Source organism: Tenrec ecaudatus, chromosome 9 (assembly GCF_050624435.1).
Source record: "Tenrec ecaudatus isolate mTenEca1 chromosome 9, mTenEca1.hap1, whole genome shotgun sequence".
NCBI lineage: Eukaryota > Metazoa > Chordata > Mammalia > Afrosoricida > Tenrecidae > Tenrec > Tenrec ecaudatus.
In genome coordinates, this window is record NC_134538.1 from 153,474,298 (window position 1) to 153,483,157 (window position 8,860).

Here is an 8,860-nt window from a genome sequence, read left to right on the forward strand (position 1 = left end):
TACGTACATGTGGCTCTACAGTAAAATTGGGGGAAAAAATTCAAGGATATTATTCTGATCATGGTGGTGTCATTTGTTTGTAAAAATAGACGTACGGCTCTCGAATCACTTTTAAATTGTTATGAGGGACAGGAGTGGCTCTTCCGGCTCAAAAGTCTGCCGACCCCTAGACCATGGAAGGTTCACGGGCATGGCTACGTCCCAAGGATACATTATTTGCAAAAAGCAAGACCACAGCCTGCATGGCCCCAGGCTGGTGTTTGTTGCCCCTTGCTCTAGAATTGTGTCTTTGTTGGCTGTATTAGTGAGTCTGTCTGGGTGGACTAGAGAAACAAATTCGTGGACACTCATATGTGTATAAGAAAGAGTTTTATATAAAAGAGCAATTGTATATTGAGAAACCATCCCAGCCCAGTCCAGATCAAGTCCATAGGTCTTGTGGGTCCAGTGGCAGTGGAACACTGGCAGGGTCCTCCACGTGGCTCCCCCAGCTCCAGGGCTCTAGCATAGCTCCGTGTGTATTGTCCGCAGGAATGTCTTGCAGGGAGTGAGAGTGTGTCCCGCCTCCAGCAAGCTTTTTCTCTCCTTAGCGCCTCCACATGAGGTCATCAAGCTGCAACCCGATTGAAAGGCTAACCTTCAGCCCGTCCCTCTTAACAGTCTCAAATTGACAACCGATTATGTAACGACCACCGTTAGTGACCTTCTGTCTAAGATGAGAGTGTTGCATACAGAATTGCACCCTGGTCTCAGGAGACTCACCCACGCTCACCCCGATTGTTCAACCATTGCACCGGGAAGGAGCGCCTTCCTTAGACAGCCAGTCTCTCGAGGGAATGAGCGGTGCCTTCTCGAAGAGCCTCCTCTCCCACACATGGCACTCTCGAATGTGGACGGAAAGCACAGCTGCCTGGGTGAGCCCCATACCTCCCACCTCCTTCAACAATGGAGACTGGTGCATCAGTGCACAGCCAACCAGCCTGAAGCTCCTTCTCCCAGCATCCCTTGTAGCTAACATGGCCACATGACTAAGTTCTCAGCAATGGGATTTTCGACTCCCCACCTCACATCCTTAAAGGAGGATGTCCCTGGAAGTTGGGACCGGTCCGACCCACCCGGAGACGCCTCAGGAGACAGGCCAGGCGACTGGCTTCTGAAGGGTCACTGCTCTGAAACCCCCGTGGAACGCTGTTCTTTCTGCACACACGACGTCTCCATCGGTTGTCATCAACGAACAACAATCACAATCCCTAAAGGGAAATGTCTTGCCCTGGATTCACTTTCACCCTCTTCAAAAGATCTTCCCTGGTGACAAAGAACATGCCTCAGACACTGCTGCTTTGAGCAGGCTCAGAGAACGGCAGCCTGCAGCCATGCTTTTCGGACCCACGTGTGCTTAAGAATCACCTGGAGGACTTGCCAGGATCCCTGGCCCCACCCCCAGAGGTGCTGCTGGTCAGTGTTTCCAAAGCAGGGCCCGGGAACTGGCATTTCTAACAGGCTTCCCAGCGGTGGTACTGCCTCAAGTGCCCGGACCATACTTTGAGCTGCACAGCCTTCAGGGAGTCACAACAGGGAAGGGGTTTGAGTCACCGCACAGCCTTCTGTAACAGAGAAGGGAAAGAGAGGCCTCCTTAAGGCAGAGTCAGCCTCCTTGTTACGGCAGCTTGGTTCTCATGCTGACGGTACTCACCCAGCACCCTCGGAATGACCGAGGAAGTAAATGAACCACCATGTTCACGGGCCCGAAAGCACAGGTCGGTCTCACCTGCCTGGTTCTGCTGGGCTGGCCTTCCTTCTGTTATTCACAGGCTGATCCTAGTCCCCGAAAGGACTGGGCGGAAATCGGACGCTTCTCTGGAGTGGCGCTCACACTCCTCCCAGCACCAGGCCCTCCCTGCTGCTGTGCATACAATCCACCCCATAGCCACCAGCCATGCCAGATCCCGGCCTCCACCTGTGATCCCGCTGTTGACCAGCCATGCCAACAGAGAGTTAAAGGATGAATTCCGTCCCGGTGGGCGGGGAGGGTGGGTCCGCAGGCCCATGTTTCTGAGCTGAGGAGACGCATGGGCACCCCCAGACCGGGGCGGTCTGCTGAGGTGGAAAAAATGCCCGTCGTGACCACTTCCTTCTCTTGCTGCTGCCTCGGCGTTGAATCTTGGCCTGGCCCACGCTTCCTGCTGGGAGCTGGACCTCAGCCCCTCCAAAACACACAGGCTCTTCACAACGGTGTCGTGTCATCATTTCTTGACCAAATGACTGATGGCAGAAAAGCACACCATTTCCACTGGGATCTAGCCGCCCCTCCCTCTTGGCGGGGAGAACTCTGTCTCCCTCTCTCTCTTCCTTGCTTCTGACCCGCACTCATGATCGGAAACCTAGGCTTTCCAACACTCAGCGTCCGCTAAGCTTGCTATTAAACAGACAGGTCTTGCTTCTCCGGCTCGTTAACTACACTTAGAGAGCTTCACATTGAGACACACAAGAAAACGCTGACTGCGACAGGGGGCTTTGGCCCACCCTCCCTCCCACGCTCGCCACACCCCGATGTCCTAGCCAGGAACCTCACTCTCCAAGCCCAGCCACCCAAGACCTTCCATGTGATCGCAGGCTAATAAATTCTGAGGACAAAACGGTACTGTCCCGCGTGCAGGCAGGTCATTTGTAATCATGAAGATGTAAGTAGTTAATGAGAAGCAATCGGTCCAATGGCAGCCCTAACCATCCATTTTCTTCCCCAAGCTAACATGTGATACAGGCGTGCCTCTTGATTACAGATCAAGAGGAAAACGAGGAGCTCGTATTCAATAGAAAGCAACGAGACACAAATCATGCCAGAAGGCATGAAAGAGGAGAGGAGGAGTCTGGGGCCTGAGGGCAGTGGGGGGGGGTGGGAGTGTCCAGCAGGTCTAGGCCCCATTGAGGCATCTCCAGGTTAGCAGATCTGAGCCCGGACCTCCGGGGACTGTGGTAGAGCCACCCACCCTCTAGAGGGGGGAGCCCTGGGGTGCCCCTTTCTGAAGCAAGGGGCCAAGAATGACACTCCTTTCCCGGAGCCCTGGAAACCACAGGGGAGCTGGCAGGGGTGGGAGAGCTAAGATGCTCAGGAGGAGGGGAAGGCGTGAGGGTTGGGGGAACAGGGCCAGGCAGAATTCTGGGGGGCATGCATGGAGGGATGCTGTGATTTCTACTCACGGGCTCAGATGACCCGGTCCTGAAGCTTCCTGCCTTCCAAAGATCAACGTGTGACTTGGCCTTCCTGTTGTTGGGTGCTGAGCCCTAGAAGCCATGCATTGGGACCGTGGAGGGCAGTGCAGGGGGGGGGGGGGGGGTGTCCTAGCCTGTCAGTTTTCATGAGAGCAGATGGTCAGGCCTTTCTCCTGCAGTACCCCTGGGTGGGCTTTCCCTGCCACCTTCCATTGGGCCCTGAGCAGGTAACCTTTGAGCCAGGCAGGGTTTCAAACCCACTTGGAAAAGCCCGAACCCACCGCCGCTGAGTCGATTGTGATGCATAGCGATCTTCCAGGACGGAGTAGAACTGCTTCACAGGGGTCTAGAACTGTCAACCTTACAGGGATAGATAGCCTCATCTATAATCTCGTGGACCATCTGAGGGGTTGGAACTGCCCACTCTGCAGGTAGAAGTGCAATGCTTAACCTACTGAGTCACTGGGACGCCTTTGTCAGGGCCCAGGACACCTTAGTGAGGTCCTGAATTGAATGCCTAATAGGATCCGAGGATCATCCCCTGGCCACCAAGGAAAAGCGCCTTTTCTCATCCCAGGTGCCTGTTGTCCCTTTAATAAGAGGTTATAAGATCCCAAGCCAAACTCACTCCCACACAGTGGAGTGCATTCCGACCCCCGGACACCCTACAGGACACGGTTGAATGGCTCCTGTGGGTTTCTGAGACTGTGCCTCTTTGCGGGAGTAGAAAGTCTTGTCTTTGCTAAGAGGTTATGTCTGTCGGTAGGACATCCTCAGATAGTGCACTTGGAGAGCCAGCACCACCAAGGAGGAGCCATGCCTGAGACTCCCACTCACAAGGAGAAGGGGGCGGGAACAGTGAGCCAGAGGTACAGCAGACCCCTTCCTGTCTGGGGAGGGAGAAAGGCCCGTGAAACAACGTTGTTGAAGATGCTACAAAGGGGAGACCTCGCGGCTCTACAGGCAAAGGGATGAAGGCGAACAGCCCGCTCCCCTCTGTGTCCAAAGAGCACCTTTGTGTTGCCGGGCTGCTGGCGACAGGAAACGTGGGATACAGGATGCATTCCCGGAGTTTTTAAGGAGTCCTGGTCATGCAACGCACATTAAGCAGTGTGCAGTGTGATCAAACTGCAAGGCCGGCAGTTCAAACCTACCAGCTCCTTTTTGGGAGAAAGATGAGGCCAAGTCTTGGAAACTCAAAGGTTGTGTTCTGCCCCACAGGATGAGTATGCGTCGGAATCAACACCACGCTGGCCGTAGGTGTGGAGACAATTGGTGCTTTATAAAAAGCCTTGTTGGATCCTTGTGTGGCATCAGTGTTGGTGGTGCCTGGAGGCACAAAGCAGTGATGAGCTCTCAGCTAGGTTCGGCCCCCAGCTCTGCCACCTCCTGGCTGATTACCCCGAGTCTGTCCTTCCATCTCTGGGCCTCCATTTCCCCAAGCTTCCCTCTAGGACGTGGTCTCCTTCTTTACTTCTTTTTTAAAAAACTTTTTTATTTTTATGTTTGTGTGTGAAACGATCCACAGCAAAGGATGCCCTATTTGGACAAAGCCCACGTGGACAATTGAGGGATATTGTCTGCATATTCCAACTTGTGTTAACGGTCCTCACTAGGCCTTTCCAAATCATCCCACTACCTCTCAGGCCAGCCAGCCCACTGACCCACTAAGCTTCTCATCCAGCCTTCCCAGGTGCTGTTGGCCATTTGTCCCCGCCGAGAGAGGCCCTGGAGAGGAGACAGTGTTCATGCAGCTATTGTTTACTGATTTGGTTTGAAGCAGAGTTCCATGAGGAGGAATTTTGGTTTTACTTTGACAGAAGATCCCAAGACAGCGCTTTCTTTGGAAGCAGAGGTGCCCAGGTCTTGCCCTCTCTCAGCGCTGTCCTCCCCTGGCCTGGCGGAGGTCTTTTCAGAGCCCTGGGACAGTGTGAACTGCCCTGGGCCTTAAGATGGCTCAAATCCCTCTCCTCTGCTCCAAACCACCCACCACCCCAGTTTATCAAAAAGTAGCTTCTGGGGCACTGTAGGAGGATAGAAAGGGGAGCCGATCACAAGGATCTACATCGGACCCCCTCCCTGGGGGATGGACTGCAGAAAAGTGGGTGAGGGGAGACATCGGACAGTATAAGACATGACAAAATAATAATAATTTATAAATTATTCAGGGTTTGTGAGGGGAGGGGGGAAATGAGGAGTTGATACCAAGGATTCAAGCTGAAAGAAGATGTTTTGAGAATGATGATGGCAATGAATGCACAAATGTGCTTGACACAGTGGATGGATGGATGGATGGATGGATGTGTGGATTGTGATAAGAGTTGTACGAGCCCCCAATAAAATAACTTTAAAAAGAGAGAGAGAGAAAACAAGGAGCATGATCAACTCCTAGTTTAAAGCCAAGCACAGGTCCCAGGAGCCTCATTCTGCTTCTGGGCCAGGCAAGTCGGCTTCAGCTTCCCCAAAGGTAGGGCTCTTGGAATTAAAAAAAATTCCTTTACTGGGATCAAAATGAGACCAGCACCTCAGAAGGCAGTGAGCACATGTCCATGGGGGAGGAGCAACTCAGAAAATGAGGGCACAGATCGTGTGCATGCCAAGAATGTCATCAGGTCACCGGATTCCGCGTGTAGAAAAGGTTGAATGGGTGCAAGGCCTGGTGCCTGGCTTCTCATTATAACGAAAAAGAGTGGTCTTTATGCAGTCAGCTTTGAGAAAAAGGAACTTCAGGGCCAGGAGATGGTTCTTCTGTAAGCTCACGGTTGGGTCCTGCTCCCCAACCCCATGCCCATCCGATGGGGTCTAAGACACTCCCAGGGATCTCTCATCTTCAAGAACACGTCTGACTCCCCAGTCAAAATGTCACCCCGATTTTCAAACTCTGTTAAAGACACTTCCTTTTCTAATTATTCATGTTCATTTATTCATCATTTTATTGGGGGCTCTTAGAGCTCTTACAGCAATCTATACATAAATTGTGTTGATCACATTTGTGCATAGGTTGCCATCATCATTTCCAAAATATTTTCTACTTAAGCCTTTGGTATAAGCTCTTCATTTCTCCCCTTCCCTGTCCCCACCCTCCTGAATTGTTACTATTATTTTGTATCTTACACTGTCTGTTGTCTCCCTTCACCCACATTTCTGTTATTCACCCTCTTCAGGGGGGCAGGCTATATATTCAACCTTGTGATGGGTTCCCCCTTTCTCCCCCTTCCCCCTCCCTGGCCATCCCCCTGTCCTCATGATATTGCTATTCCCACTACTGTTCCTGAGGGGTTTATCTGTCCTGAATTCCATGTTTCGAGAGCTCTTACCTGTACCAATGTGTGTTCTCTGGCCTAACCAGATTAGAAAGGTGGAACTGGGTCATGGTAGAGGGTATGTGTGTGTGTATGGGGGGAGGGAGGGGACATTCAGGATCTAACAGAATGATGTGTGTTTCATCAGTGCTATACTGCACTTTGATTGAATCATTCCTTCCTTATAACCCTTCCATGGAGGTGGGGGTGGGGGAGGGCTCTCCAATTGTCTACAGATGGGCTTTGGGTCTCCACTCTAAACCTCCTGGTTACCTGATACCTGATCCCATCAGATACCTCATGATCACATAGGCTAGTGTGCTTCTTCCATGTGGGCTTATTTGCTTCTCGGATAGATGGCTGCTTGTTTAACTTCAGGTCTTTAAGACCCCAGATACTATATCTTTTGATAGCCGGGTACCATCTGCTCTCTTCACCACATTTGCTTATGCACCCATTTTGTCTTCAGCGATCCTGTGGGGGAAGGGCCATCACCATTTCCAAAGCATTTTTTTATACTTGAGCCCTTAGAATCAGCACCTCTTTTTTCCCTTCCTCCCCCCCCAACTCCCACCCCTTTGAACCCCTGATAAATGGTAAATTATTGTTATTTTCATATCTTACACTGTTCATTGTCTCCCTTCACCCATGTTTCTGGTTTTTTGCCCCCCTGGGGGTGGTTATATATTGATCATTGTGATCAGTTCTCTTTTCTCCCCCTTTCCCCCCACCTTCTACCTACCCTCATGGTATGGTTACTCTCATTACTGTTCCTGATGGGTTCATCTGTCCTGGATTCCATGTATTGAGGGCTCTTAACTATACCAGTGTACATGCTCTCGCCTAGCCAGATTTGTAAGGTAGAATGGGGTCATGATAGTTGGGGGCTGTGGGGGGAGGGAAGAAGCATTAAAAAACTAGAGGAATGTTGTGTTTTTCATTGGTGCCGTACTGCATCCCTGCTGACTCTTCCAGTGACCCTTCTGTGGGAGGATGTCTACAGATGGGATTTGGGTCTCCACTCCAACCCTCCTCATTCACATCTATATGATTGTTTTGGATCTTCTGATGCGATACCTGATCCCATTGACACCTCGTGATCGCACAGGGTGGTGGGCTTCTTCCATGTGGACTTTGTTGCTTCTCTGCTAGATAACCGCGTATTTAACTTCAAGCCTTTGAGACCCCAGACACTATATTGTCTAATAGGCTGGGTACCATTAACTTTCTTCACCATGTTTACTTATGCACTGATTTTGTCTTCAACAATTGTGTCAGGAAGGTGAGCATCATAGAATGCCAGGTTATGAGAACAAAGAGCTCTTGCATTGAGGGAGGGCTTGAGTAGAGGCCCAATATCTGTGAAGACACTTCTGAAGGGAACGAAATTAATTCTGTGAGTAAGAAAACTCTTTTTCCTTGTATTTCCCACCTTTCAAGTCAGTCCTATCTTGCTGGCCTGGCCCGTGTGCTCGTCCATCTCTGTCAGCCTTGAAGCCTGGTCTTTGGTGCATCTCCAGAGAGGAAACTGTGCTTGAGCTGAACCATTCTGGCAAAGAGGAGTAGAGGAAAAAACACTCAGAACAGGGAGCCAAGCCAGCTGAGTACTGGAAGAATTCAGACACTGGTGGGCAAGGACGTGCCCAAAGCGGTCCATCTCTCTCCCATGAAGAGCAGCTCCAGACAGTGGGCAAACTTGGCCTGCAGACCAGGGACCAGCACCAGGACTCTGTCTTTGAAGAGTCAATGGGAAGCTCTAGGATGTGGGTGGGGTCTCACGGCCCAAGAGGACTTCCCGGTCCCTGCAGCCCGTTCTTTGATCCTTCCTCAGCCTTTGTGAAAGAACCTGCCTCTCCATCACCAGAGGGGCCCTGGGATGCTAGACCGCCCACCCTTCATTCTCTGCAGGTACTCGGACCGGTCTTCAGATAGTTCTAGATGTCTTCTCTTCCATGTGGATGGTCGGAAGTTACAGGAGCAGTCCCCAGTGACCGGTAGCCCTCCCTATTGAAGTCAAAGGAGCAGTCCCCAGTGACCGGTAGCCCTCCCTATTGAATTGTGGGACGGCAGCTCACACCATGTGGGGCATGCTAGGGGAAAGTCCTGCATGAGAACATCACATGTGTGACTACACCTCGTGTGTCATCATAGTCCCAGAAGGAGAGGCTGGAACACACAGAAAACATGTAGAGCGACATTCATGGTGACCCTTTCCACAGGGACCCAGAGACGGGCACACCGGCATGTCTGTCCATCAGTGGACAGCAGACAGACCCAATGTGCTGCATTCATACAGTGGAAGCTTCACTCCCTGCCTCCCACTGAGTGGATTCCGACTCATGGTGACC